We start from the raw sequence: 14,814 nt of genomic DNA on the forward strand, positions 1-14,814 counted from the left end.
CCCAGCGGATTCAAGGATGAGCTAGCCCTCCGGAAGACATATAGGTTTCAAAACCAGTTGCGGAAGAGCAGCTAAGCATCAAAAGATAGGAATAGAATAGCGGATCTTGACTCCTCTGGGCGCTCTAAAGCTAAAGCTCCTCTTCTTGTCTTGAAGGGAATTCACGCACCTTCTCCCTCACTTCAAGCGAAGGCATTCCAGTTCAAAAACTAAGAATTTTCTTAAAGCCTCCATAGCTACTAGAGGAGGGGCTACTAGTCCTCGAAAGCGAAGGGCATAGGTCCTCTAATCTTCCTACTACGTCCTTTCTAGTCTTTCTAAGCCGACTTACTTACAGTACCGACTGACCTACCAAAGCACTCTTTTCCTGCTTCTGTGCGTTAAGATTAACTTCTTCGTGAAGAAGAGAATGTTCTGAGAGAAGAAAGGAAGTCAGGGAATGCGCTGGTGCTATAGCCAGAATCGGTTGTGTCAAAATAGGTTGCATCCAGTATACTAGAAGTGGAGTCAGAAGTTGTAGATATTCTCTTCAATGGCTGAATCCGTTGTTCAAATAGCAGCTGCTTGGCTCTTTCCGGTTTCATGAATTGCTTTCATCCAGTGCTATGTTCGCAATAGACGGTGCCGCTGTTGAATCAAGGCACTTGAGTTAGTGGCATATCTATCTTATTCATATGCCTCGAGAAATAGAAATTGATTTTTAATGGAAAGATTCGATGAGAAGTCAACAGAAGCAAGGGACTGATTGACCTAAGGCCTTGAATTGAAGGATGTAGGCAAGCTTTAGCTTGGTTCTTTTCTTGATTGATAGAAGGACGGATTCAAAATAAATAGTATTTTGAACCTTGCTCGCACAAGTGAGATGACTGCCGGTGTGGTAGCGACCGATAAGCACCTTATCTATTAAGTGAGGTGCATCTACTGGGAAAGCGTCCAACTCAACATGTCCGATGCGAGATAATACTGGTCCGCTACTATTACTATAGGTGTGTTACTTCCCGTACGAATTAATCCCCATCTGATCTATTGCTCATAATGAAATCAAAGGGCGTAGCAAATGGGGTAGCTATTCCGCTTCGTACGTAGTAAAGAGAAAGGAGAACTCTTCCGTTGGTTACTACCTTAGGTTAAACTCTCCCTGAATAACCTCTATCCTATAGGATAGGAGTTAGATAGGGAGAGTTTTTCGCTCTCGTCCTTCCTTCTTTACCTCCTCCTAGGGTTACTAGCTCATACCCACCTACCAGCTCAAGGAATAGGAAACTACCGGAAAAAGTCTTCCCTCCATCTACTCCTTCTTACCGGAACTCATCCACTCTCAAAGGTTTAGTATCCTGACTTGAATGCCAGTACTCCCTAAGTCAGGGATAAAAAGAAGACGTTACTCCTCATAACAGGAACCCCGGATGAGAGTCGAAGAGTCACCTCTTTCTCAAAAGGCTATAGCTGGCATTTAAACTAAAGATATCAGAAATGATTGGTGGGGGCCCTTACAGGGGCTTTCAAAAGCTGTTTTCTATAGATAAAGTTGGTCAATGAATGAATGCAATTCCCGCTGGAAAAGGAAGGAGGGGGAGCTGAAAGGACTCATCCATAACAGAAAGTAGTGAACGACCAAGCAGAGTAAGTAAGACGCGCAGAAGCGATTGCACTACTTTTTGAAAACAACCGTACGGGATATACTCGGCCGAGGAGATTGTACCAAAGGAGACCCGTTTTACCGATCGTTTGATTGGGTGTGTCCTTAGTCGCTCCGGAGAAGCCATACCCTTAGGAAGCTTACCCTACTCATTTTGGAACTCCCTGCGAAGGAAGGAATCGAAGGCTTAGTTAGATAAAATGGTCCCACAAGCGGAAAACACGTTCCAATTCAATCGCTCACGGCAGAGAGAGAAATCAGTATCGAAAGGATAGACGAACCCGGCCGGATGAAACTTGAGATTCATTCTTCTCAAAAGCAGTACCGAAGATAGTAAGAAATCCGGGAAAAACCTTCCAGGGGAAGAATAAAGTACCGGATCAAGTAGGCAATCTTAGGACCATTCTTTTTCTTCATTAGAGCTTTAGACAAACAAGATATGCCTTATTTGCAAGATGGAAGACCTGTTGATATGGTCTTCAATCCGTTAGGAGTACCTTCACGAATGAATGTTGGACAGATATTTGAATGCTCACTTGGGTTAGCGGGAGGTCTGTTAGATGTAGGCATTTCCCCCTATTCAATTACAGATCCTAGGTAATCACTTATAAAACCCATTGAGGATCATCCCCTTTGGGCTCTTCACACCGGTCCGGTAAGATAGCCTCCTGCTTCTTCCCTGCTAAGCCTGGGAAGTATACAGATAGGGCCTTTAGAAAGGCCTAACCATGAACTATACGCAACGGAACAACAGATAGCTACTGAGCTAGTCAAGCCGGCAGCTCTAGGCTGATCATCGTCTTCCTCATTAGTTGCAGTTGAGTGCTTTTCCTTAGATTGACCACCAGGAAGGCAATGCGATCTAATTAGTCTTTAACCGCCTTTTCGAACTGCAAATAGAGAGGAAGCCGCAGGAGGAGAATGAGCAACTAATAAGGTTTAGTTACAATCCCTTACAGCGGGAGGCAAAGCAGCCTTTTAAGATGATCGTCTCTTCCTCCATAACGGATTTCTTTCATGGGTAAGTAAGACTTAGTCACAAGTAAAGAAGTCTGATACCTCGGATCTGCCTAAACCCGTATCTGGCTCTGTGGTAACATAGTTAGGAAATGCAGTTGGCTCTGAAAGCCCCTTTTCTTACCCCTTAGATAAGGATTCAATGAATCTTCCTTACCGGGAAGTCTTTGACTAAGTAGCAGCCTAGAATAGATTCTTACCCGGTGATGAAATTACAAATCTTTGCTAACCTTTCTATTGCTATTGTCTTACCATCCCGTCAGCCTAAGAAGGTAGCAAGACGGCTAGCTTGAAGCTAGGGGGTCGGGTAAAAGCTCTGGTCTAGTAGGGACTTACTACGGGGGGATTCACCCTGAAGTCTGTGACTAATGCCTTAGAATCGACTACTTTATCAGCTCAATAGGATCCTATAACAGATCTTTAGGCTCTTTCTTCCTGTCCTGCTGTGATTGAGACGAAAGCCATTTAAGAAGTCTTGGATGCTTCGTTCCATATACCTTTAGCATCTCTTCCCACGTCCTGTGATTCACTTAGAACACCCTTGGATTCCATTACTAAACCTGGGATTCCATTCCTCTTGAGGAAAGCAGCTAGTAGTTTTATTTAGAGTTAGAGTTTGTGTTCTAGGATAGGAGCTAAATCATGTCTTTATTTCCTTCCTCTTCGAACCACTGAACTCTCTGTAAGGAAGTTCAGACTGAGCGTTACAGTTTTAGTAGATAGTTAGTAGTTATGATTTAGTGTGTTTGAAAGGCCCGTCCTTGAATGAGACAGAAGAGAGACTTCAATACGGTCTTACCAGAGTGAATTCGTCTCTTTCTAAACGCCCTTTTCTTCCATTACTGATCGGGGGAACTCACTAATCAATCTGATTGATTAGTTTTGACAATTTCCCCAGCTTTGTAAGATTTGCTAGTTGAAAGCATTGGATGAAATAGAAGCCGTTAAAGAACCCAAGCAAGTTTTCATACATTTCTGTCCTCCTGTGAACCTATGAATGAGAAGTTCGAAATGAAGGAATATTTGTTTGTTTGCAAGAAAGTCCGGAGAAATGATTCCTAGTCCCTTATGGGATGGATAAAAACCACCGTAACTCATAACTACAAGGAAGAAGATCATACGTAGTTTGAGAATACAAGCCGTGCTTGCTTGATTCCTCTATCTTACTCTTTACACGCCATTACAGCATCATAAACGGAAAGGATAGTTTCAAGAAGATGCCTCCTAGATGGCTTTCCAAGCCTAAATAGCATATTCAGATCGATGTTGAGAATGATTTATGCTATTGCTGTCAAAGCCCTCCCCGACGCTTCCTATTTATCTTGTTAAAATCCCGGCCTGAGCTGCTAAGAGCGGGAAAGCGCAGAAGTTGCAAGAATCGGCCTAACAGCAAGGAAAACAACCATTGGAAGTAAGTAGGCCGTGAACTTACTATTTCATCTTCGACTTTGTCCCCGGGGATGAAAGAAGACTTAGTGCTTCCTGAAGACAGAGAAGGTACAAAGCATCAAATCATTCTATTTCCCCTCCGTGGGTAATTAGGATTGACAACGAAAGGCTAACTAAGTTAGAAAGCCGGGGATTCCCGTTCCTATTCTCTTCTATAGTTCCGGGGTAAGAGACTCTATAAGAAGCGTTACTCCCAACTACGTAGAACACATAAGCTATGCCCGCGTCTTCTCTAAACTCCTATGAACAGCAAATTACCAGATCGGACTAGTTCTCAAAGGCTGACGAACCCTAAGGCAAGGAAAGAACCCGCCCTGATAAGCTGCAATTCGCACTCTCGGAAGACTTAGTGTGTTTTACTGCGAAGGGCATACCTGTGATGGAGTAGAAAACGAGTCAGAAAGCCCTCCCTTTACCTTAATGGATGAGGCATAGGAGGTTGAAAGCAAGAATTCGGACACCATTGGTCACAGAACTCCTCGGACTAGTCCTATATTGGAGACTTAGCGTGTCCAGCAATAGGTAAATTACTTATATCTTTATCCCTTTTACGCCGTCCTGAAGTTCTAAAGTATGATTGATTATGCGCGGAAGAAAATAAAATTCCATTCTTGTGTAATCGAGATCCTTAGGAGAATGCTTTTTGCTTTCTTTCTTGTATCTGCTTTAACGGAGCCCATACCTAACTCGCTATGCTTACAGCTTGGCGCGGGAAGCCAGAGGGAAAGCATTCCTTTCAAGGTATAGGCTATATAATATTCTATTTCCTCTGCTTTGAATAGTTAGAATCAAAGTCATTGCTCATTCATTAAGAGCTCTTGTCGGTAAAGTAGATCGAGAGAGAGAATTGGCTTCTCGGGAATCCGCTGGAGTAAGATCAGTAGGGGAGTTCACACCGGGACTCTCTTAATAGAGAAAGAACCCATACCCTGAACCGGGGGAAGGGCGATAACGACCCAGGAAATACGGTATAATGGATTGATTTTGTACTGCTTAGCCCAAGAATTCCACTGTGTGTGCTGCCGTGCTGGGACTTCAAAACAAACCTACTGCACTTCCTGCCAAACCAGGCTTTTATACTTACAGCACGAGATCCGGAGTATCTGGTAGGACTGATAGCATGTTAGCTTATTCGTTAGCCCATTATAGCCTTCCTTAGGAATGGAATAGAACTAATAAGAGAATGAAATTCAACAAGGGCTTGGCTGGCCTTGAAGATGACTCTATAAGAGGAGAATCAAGAAGCTAATGCTAAGATGCTTTTTTCCCCTACCTTTCTATTCCTTCTTCGATAGTACAATGCGGAAAGATCCTAGTACAAGGCTATGCTTGACGCTCGAAATGCAGTTGCTTACCTTACCAATGCGACTCCAGAGGATAAGGAAGGTGACACAGTCAATCAAGAGAATAAGCGCTTTGCATCGAGAATGGCTCTTGCTCACTCGCTGAGCAAGGGATTCCAAAATGGGAATGATAGGAAGATAGCCCCTAAGATCCTTTTAACATAAGCATAAGCATTGAACACTTTAGACTAGGTTTTGGTCGCAAACACTCCCACTCGCCAAAGATGATCATTTAGATAAGTAATGCCCCTAGCTTGCGCCCATGGGAATCCAACTCCGTGCACCTGATTCTATTAGTCATTTCCGATCCTTGCGGCAAGAGGATTTCATACCGGCCTTTTCGACCTTCCACTGGCTATTGGAAAGACGAAAATGGTTGTTGTTCGTTCACCTTCCAGTATCCGTTCTGTGCTTGAGGACAGGCTTTGACACCAATTTCTAACTAAGGTCAAGGACGAAGAGAAGATGAGTCGGGCTCGACTTGAATTGAAAAGGTATTGCCATTCCTGAAACACCCAGCAAACCATTTCGGGTATGGGATATTATGGATGAACGGGGGCTAGTCAGAACCATAGGCCGCAGAGGAACAAAAGTCTAAAATGTGTCTGCCCTTTAAGCAGTGAGTGGGGAAATCCCCGATCAAAAGGAAAGACTGGGTCTGCTCCTAGAGAGTCTTCCATCAGTCGTAGTCCCTGGGGACTCATTTCCATCATCAAGTATTATCCTGTTCTTAAGATTTGACCAGCTTAACAAACGTCGAATTTCTCGTTCTATTGGATCGTTGTGAGTCCCGTTGACTGAGTCCGTCCATCTATATTCGGCAGCTTGAAGAGGGAAGAAGAAGTAGAGCGAATGCTCGTTCTGTTGGAACTCTCGATCTGATCTTGAAAGAGGGGAAGGGAGATCGATCGTCCAAAGGGTCGTTTGACGCCTTAGTAGCCTTCATGCGCGAATGGGATCAGCAGCAAGCTGTTATACAACACCCCTAGGACATATATAATGTATAGAGCAAGTATGGCAGAAGAGAAGGTACGAAGTGACTCGACCAACGGGAGAGGGATTCGTTGAACATAGTTCAACTCATTGAGGCTGCATCTCCCAACAGTGCAAGAAGATCAAGAAGGCCGGTGACCGGGCAAAGGGTATGGCGTAGACCCTCAGAAATAAAGCGTTGAAAGACGCCTTACGAAAAGCATACTTACAATCCAATTTGTTATAGTTTCGAAAACCCGAGTAATCCAGACCAATGGAATGAATAATGCATAGAGTTAGGAAGTGGTGCATATTGTGCTTGTTTTAGTACTTCTGCCTCATACTTCGAAGTATGGTGAGAAGGCTATTGATCATTCTAGAACCGAGACCATTCGACCGACAATCAATCTATTCATTCATACCTGGCTAAAACACTTCCCATTTTCCATATCCCACTGCTCATGAGTGAAAGTTCGCGCTCCATAGCCCCGAATAGAAGTCAAGGCTTCTCAGCGGGCAAGCTGTTGTTTTTCACCTTCGAAGAGAACCTTACCATATGGGCTTTGTATGCGGCAGTTCCTCTCCCTTAGTTTCACATAGTTACACTCATTTGAAACGAATAGTGAAACTCATTCGACTGAAAGGCAAAGCTAGTGTGCAATCCGACATGAAACTTCACAGCAAACGATCTGCCGACAAGGAGGAAGGGAGGAGTGCCGGTTAGCCCGTCGCTTTATGGCTTACAGGAGTCGCTGGCATTGGCTCTTTGAAGGAACAAAGAGGTTGCTAGGAAGGAGGACATGGATGCCCAGAATAGGTCTAATAGTCTCCTGGTTACGGGACTAGAGCGATAGAATAGGCTCTTTGCAGGCTAAGGCCAGGAATTTACTTAGATAGAGTCCGAGAATCCGCTGCTATAGAATCGGCATCTGGCACTGCTTTTTTTGGTTTCAAAGGCTTGGCTAGACTAGTTGGTTTGAATAGCCTAGTTTCGTAGCCCCAAGGGGGGAATCCACTTGCCTCCTTCTCCGAGTTTGAATTGGGGAATTTTGTTTCTTACAGGCACAGGATACTAAGAAGACGGGGGCCTAAAGAGGGTTCTCGAAAGGGCTTAGTATAGTTCAAAGGATTCTCACCCAGGAAGGGATACGGGATACACTGGCAGGAAGTTCCCGGGTTTGCTGTGGTTATATTGAGGTGGAAAGACCACCCGGAACTCCTTGTGGTTTTTATGACCAGACAATAAAACAATAAAGCTGCTGGCTACCTCAGTCTTGTCCAGTAACCATTCTGAGTGGACGTATGAACTTAGAGGAAACCGAAAGACCTTTTTCAATAGAACCTTTTCCACCGGCCGAGTTGCCGAAGGGGATCAGTACAAGACGGCGGACTTCCCTCTCTTTATAAGGCACGCACAGGTGATCTAATTAATAAGACTAGCTGAACTAAGACAGTAAGGACATTCTCTGCCTCAAGTCCCATAGCCTATTCTAAGGCAGCTTATTCTGGGCATTCATCTGCAGCTACTTTTCTTTTTCTACGATACCACAAAGCAAATTCAACTTCCTTCCTGGGCCCCTGTAACGGAACACCAACCCAATCTCGAAAGGAATCAGTACACTTCACTCGATCCATCCACGAATGTTTAGCACTCCTCCACCCTCTGCTAGCAGCTTTCTTCTCTTATGTATGAGATTTTCGCAAACAAAGGTTCAATGTACATAGACGACCAAGTAAGTTGTTGTGAAGTGCCCCATGGCTTTGGAATAGAATAGGCGGGAGTAAGCAATAGAATGAGTTATCTCGGGCTGATCTGAAGAAGGCTGTAACTTCCTATTAGACTCTTTTACTCAGTAACTTCACGGGGAATTAAAGACCTTGTCTTGTAAGGAATCCTAATAGAATCTAAGGCTATGCGGCCGAGGCATCTTCTCAATCATCACTGGAAGGGGAAAAGACAATAGCAATGAAGTCTAGGAGTCACTTCTTTCTAAGGCATTTCATCATCCTGAATCTATTCAACTTACTCTTAATCTTCACTTTGATCAATAGACGGCCAGAGGGCATTGGAATGGAGGAGCTTTCCTAACTCTAACTAGAAAGCCTGTAACTGCAACTTAAGCCTTCCATTCTTCTTACTTTCTTCCTTGTCTACTATATCTTCGGAAGTCTGGGCTAAGAGATATATAAAGATGAATGTCATCCTGTCGGGCTTGGATTCCTTGCCTACCTAACTTCCCGGGGAATGGATTCACCGGGTTTAGTAATTGAAGCCTAGAACAGAGGCGGGATGAGCCTTAGGATCAGTTGATAAAGGATCTGATTCTCATTCACCCAAAGCTGTAACTCCTCACTTTTCGCTAGACACTAGTTCCGTGGGGAAGAGACGATCTGATTCTAAATTCAATGGCATATCCTCTAAAGGTCGTGGGAATAGCAGAGGTTGGAATAGAATCCCTGGTGAGACTTAACTCTGGCTTCTGCCTTGGGAGTGCTCTAGCCTTCTCTTTTTGCCGAGGCTTATTGGTTGTTCTTTGTTCCATTTTCTACGGGCTTTATGGGTGATTACTCCGTAAGGAATCATAATCTCATCTAAGGATGACTTGCGTCCCCAACTCTTAGTTTCGAACTGGCTTTCCCACCTTCTCTGATTAAGGAGGGGAGGAGGACTAGGAATAGAAGAGACTGGAATAAGACGTTCTTCACCTGGTTTAGGAAGAGCTGACCTCCGGAAGCTCTAAGTCCTGACTTTCGTCTAGAAGCTCTAAATCTGCTCCTAATGCTACTGCCTTATAAGTCTGCGCTCGTTCGACTTCGAAATGCTTTCCTAACTCGGAATCGGCCTTTCCTAAGTCAAGAGATCGAAGAGGCTTTCATGCAGCTCTTTATTCTTTATGAGTTCCTGGCCTACCAACTAGCCAGTTTACCTGCCAGGCGTGTATTTAATATACAAATTAAACAACTGACTTTGACTTCAATACCCAGGTTGGAAGATCATAGGCGGGCATTTGAGCTCCGCACCCGATGGTTCTCTTGGATTAGGGCCTCTAACTTCACCCTAGACGACTGAACTCCTGGACTTCATTCTACTGCTGTAGGCTCTCGTAAGTCAATATCAAGATCTCTTCCTAACGGCCTAATAAAAAGTCTTAATCTCAGGCCGTAATGCTCATACCATATCATACAAAGCTGGAAAACCTCCACAGGAAGTAAGATTACCGCCTTCCCAGGCCTACAAGAATAGACGAAGCTAGCTGGTCACCTGCTTTCGGTAACTCATGCGAACTCTCTCCCCGGGTATACACAGACCACGACTAGAGCAAGCATCCTTGCACACTACTTAAGAAATCTCTCTCGGGAATCCTGACTTGAGCTTTAAAAGAGCTATAAGACGAATCCTTTGATTCTTCTTTCCTTAACAGATGCTTTAATTCAAAGTGACTAGAGGTGCTTAACAGAGCTGTTATAGCGAACTTTTCTTTAGCAAAGAACTTTCTCTTTGTTTTGCTTAAGGCTTACTTTATTGTTACACTGTAACTAGGTCAGATTGTAACTGTAACCCTTGCTTGAGTCGACCCTAATGCTGCTTTCTTATATGGAGAATTCGATCGAGAAAGTGACATGGAGCAGCCACAAGGACAAGGCAAAGCTCACCCTGATTACGATTATGTGTCAGAATTGAGAAAAGCTATGTACGGGTTAAAGCAAGTCATCAAAAAGAAGGAATGCCCCAACCACGATTAAGCGCTACTTTGGCCAGGGTGGCTCAAAGCCTTTTGTAGACAGGCCCTGTCCTGTGCCCTATTCACTAAGATCTTCGAATTAGCCCTGACCGGGCTTACCTCACTAGTGGAATTCCGATTCCGGTATTCTATCTATTCACCCTCAGATCACTGAAACTCGCTTTCAAGCTGAGGGATTCGCTCTTAGCATGCTTGCTATGCCTTATCCCTTCCGGGAAGATTTAGAACTTCGCCCTTTAAGTGAGAAGGGGGGTCTACCAGCTACAACCATGAAGCTGAGGTCATCGTGTTGGAAGGTCTTCTTCCAAGGATGAGGCTTGACTCGGGTAGGGACTGCTAAGTCCGCTACTTTGGTTTGGAAACCTCCAGAGGTGCCGAAGGATCATACGCTTCACAGAAGGAAGAGATAGAATCCAGCTTTTATTTGTTATCAGGAGTGCAAGTTCCCCACATCGCTCCGGTTGGAATTAGAGAAACTAAGTTCGTTTCGGTATGAGAAAATAACCAATCCTGAATAAGGGATAAGTCAGGCGTGTACAGACTATGGCATCGTTAAGCCCTTTGAATTTAGTGTGAAATGTGTAGTTTCAAAGTAGCTAAGGGAAGTTTGGTCGGAGACCTGATCTTTGGTCATATAGCCGAGAAGTCTGGTACTCTATTAAGAAAAGAATTCCCTGACCGTCTGTCATGTCATATGCGCTGCCCATATCCTGAGCCTGCTTCGGCCGGGACTCCATAACGGAGATCTTCTTTTACACGCGGACCTAGTTTCCACCAACCCAGATGTACCCGATTAAGTGATGACACTGACGGTACTATCCTTTTTTTTTGCTTAGGGCCGGATGCTTAGTTTCCTTCTAACTTAGTACTGATCCTTATTGTCCGATTTGCTTTCTTAGTGCTCGTATGCCGATCTTACAATGAAGCGGCAGAAGAACCTATTTTACAGTAATCTATCTGGAACTTCAGAAAAAGACTGGAAAGTAAGGAACGAAGTGCTCGACCTACAGGGAGAGGTTGGGAGCTTACTTAGTGCTTGTGCTAAGGAGGATTTCGTACTTTTCTAGTCTCTGACCGAACTCCCTACTCTCTTAGGTTGGATCTTGGAAGCGTCGATGTTAATGATCTCTTCTCTTGTGGCTTGACTGCTATCCTTTCACCAAAGAAAATCGTACTTCCACGGGGAAAGGCTATAAGGGGAGTTCCCCTAACAAAGCTTGCTTGGATTTAGTCTTTCCATTACCTATACCATCTTTCAGTCATATTCCCGCTCCATCGTTTATATTATAACTGATGGCAAAAGAAAGAGAGATTTATGTGCCTATCTCATGTGGTTTTGAATCTAGATTAAGGTCCTTGGTAAGTAAGTGCTTTGAAACAAGAATTTTATTAGCCTGACTCTAACAAGTAAGCAAGTAAACCACCTTAGGCTCCCTCAAAAGTCTTAAGTTTCACTTAACCTTTATTCCGATTTCGCTTACTGGCTTCCTTTGGGGCTCTTTTTTAGCCCACCTGAAAGTGCCAATACGGGACCTTGTGCCTTAGCACACATGCATGCTCTTTCTCTTCCTATTCCTCCTTTATTATTAAGCCCTGTTGACATGTAGGGCATACTCTTCTTTGCTTCCTTCCTACTACTAAGCTGCTTTATAGGCTAAAGCCTCCTATCTACGGTAGCTGACGCAGCAAGACCCGAGGAATCGGATACGGATCTTTTTCAGTCTCTTTCGCTGGGGCAAAGCAAAGAGGGAGGCCCTTAGACAAATGGGCTTTCGGAAGAAGGCGTCGTCCGCTGATGATCTTGAGGTTGGGAGGCGGGTCAGGGGGAGAATGCTTGTGGATAGCCCGCGAATACTCCTTACTTAGGCTTTCCCCCCGGAAGAGCTGATGCTACTTACTAAGAGACTTCCTTTAGTGAGGAGAGAACTATAGGCTTTAGCCCAAAGACAGAGTCAGGGATTTCTTAACAATCTAGTCCCTCCTGAAATAAGACAACACAGGGGGTGGAGTGAGCCTAGAGTAGAATAAGACTCCCTCAGAGACTCTCAACTCATACCAGGGCAGGCAGGGAAAGACTGAGACTACCGATACCGAGCCGGGGTTGATGAAAGATCACAGGATAGAGACCCTACGGTTGGTCTCTATGCCTGCTTCACTTCGTAGCATTAAGGGGACAGTGCAATGAGGGAAATCGACTAGGAACGCGATGTCTTCCCATAAAATGAAGAGTGGAGGGGACTTTGCCCTTTTCGATGGGGTCAAGCTTCTTGTATCGGGTGAAGAGAAGGGGGTGGTAGGCTTAGTAGGGCTCGAACCTACAATATCACCGTTATGAGCGGTACGTTTCAACCAATTAAACTATAAGCCCCTACGGATCTCTACATGCAATTCGCTCACTTCGGGAAGAGGGAGGGAGGAGGCCTTTGCTCTATCTGCTTCTTCCTCTTCCCAGGAATGAACAATTGGATAAAAAAATGATTTTCTTCTTTGTTTGTATTTATATATAATAAAATAAAGATTAAGCAAGCGGCCCTTTCGTGACCCGCCGGTACGCTTTCCGGCTCGCAACGACTCAAACGGGCGGGGGCTATCTATTTGCTTGCAATGCGGGCTGTTCGCCTTTCGGAAAGGGTTCGCCTATTTGATTCAAAAGGCGCTACTAAACTACTAAAGTACAGCTAGTGTAGAATGCCGTTCACCCCGAAATCCCTTCTTCTTCAAGAGCTCCCTATTCTCTAGCAGCCCCTTCTTTCACAGCTCCTTCTCAAGCACTTGCCATTGTCTGGAAATTTGCCTTGCCCCATTCCCTTTTCTTGTTGGAGGGGCGCATCAATTCCTTGCCTTTGCTCTCATTGCTGCTTGAAGTCCAGTCTTTTTTTTAAGTGAAATCCCAAAAATGGAAAGAGTCATTGTCGGGATGGAAAGCTACTCTTCAACCACTTATTTTAGCGCTATGCACCTAAGCTCAGTCTTTCTGGCAGCTATCTTGCTAAAAAGTTCCTTTTTCTTCTCTCTTTATGCTCGAAATCGTACTCATTCGACATCTAATTCCATGGGCTGGGCATAACCTCTTTAGCTCATTTTTATCTTTCTTTGACTTTGAGGAAGATCCCACGAATCGTCTTCTATCGACATCGTCTGCTTACTCTTATCGTACGCTCTACCCAACCCAAATCGTCTGGTACTTTGTCCGCTCTCCCTTTCCTGGTGAAGGAGAGAGAGTTTTACAAGCTGATGCAGCTAAGAGAGTCTCGTTGAAAGCAGGCCCTTAAGACTGACTGCGACACGACTATTTGAACTAGTTTCAAAGGCTTGATGGACCTTTGGGAGTGAATCTGGCTAGGGCGCCCTCGTAAGGCGTAGGGTAGGGATTTGAAACCGTAGCGTAGGCGAAACCTGGCAGCCCGCCCAGAGTTTGACCTTATCCGGTCCTGGAAGGAAAGCGACTCTTTTCTTTTTCACCAGGAACATGAACGGCATTCGTCAGACTTGAGCAGTAGGTTTCGACTCGGTCAGCTGTAAGGATGAAGATTGACTTCAGCTAAAGAGAATGAATTGACTTCGGGTTCACACCGATCAACGAAAATAAATAAAGAAATGACATATATAAGAAGAAAAATCTTTCAGTAGGCTAATCTTGACAGTTTCCATTTTCTATTGAGAAAGCGGCAGGCCCCAAGAGCACTCCAATAAGTGCACCGAAAGGGCTGCCGTCCGATGGGTACACTATCGACAGGTGTGTCTGGTCTAGTCTAGTGACTCTCTTCCTACCGCTAGGAGTGAAAGACCCTATTTCACGCCTATAGACGAAATCTGTCATACCCACTCACATTCTTTCTAGTGAATAAGCAGCGCCGGGCTTGGTATGGATACGTATCATCAAAGCTTCGTTTCCTTTGTTCGCCCCGTTCTAGTTCCCTTTTTTGGCTTTATTTTAGCCCACATTGATCAATAAGAATAGCAGTCGTATAGGTTAGCGCTTCCTTGCTTGCATCCTTTCCTCTCTTTCTTAATGAAATAGATATAGATGTCTCGACTGCCGAATCCGTATCCTGCAAACAACTCGATTCTGTTGATTTACTGTCCATTTGTCCTTCAACCGGATTAATGGTCAACGACTTTGACAGCCTTTCCTTCACACAAGGTTTTGAATCCCGCTTAGGACAGAAAGTGAGAGCCCGAGTTCACTATTTAGATTGAGGCCATACTCGGATAGAGAAGCCAGTGATTAAGTTACTGACTTTCCTGACCAGAGAAAGAAGTAAGCAGAAAGCTCATCTTCTTTTCTTGGTCTTGCTATTGACTTAGACCTCGGTACAGAGAGAATTCAAGAGATTGATGATTGAAGTTCAACAGAATGTAGGATAAAGAAAAAGAAGTAGTTAAGGATGGAATTCGTTTTGGTCAGAAGTCGTATGCCAAAGTATGGTTGCAGAGCAGTCTTGAATTGATTGACTCGAAGCGAGTCAAAGGTTGCTGGTTTTGTTCCAGCTTTGTCAGATTAGGTAGGCAAGCAACAAATCTCAAGCAAGCTTTGTTGAATCCCGCAGTCTGGCAGAGATGAAGACTTCGAAATTGACTTAAACGTCCTGGTAATACTAATTTCAATGACATATTTTGCAATCATATGAGGATGAGTTTTCTTTTCGGT

This window comes from Arachis stenosperma, unplaced genomic scaffold (assembly GCF_014773155.1).
Source record: "Arachis stenosperma cultivar V10309 unplaced genomic scaffold, arast.V10309.gnm1.PFL2 arast.V10309.gnm1.Scaffold_100041, whole genome shotgun sequence".
Lineage (NCBI taxonomy): Eukaryota > Viridiplantae > Streptophyta > Magnoliopsida > Fabales > Fabaceae > Arachis > Arachis stenosperma.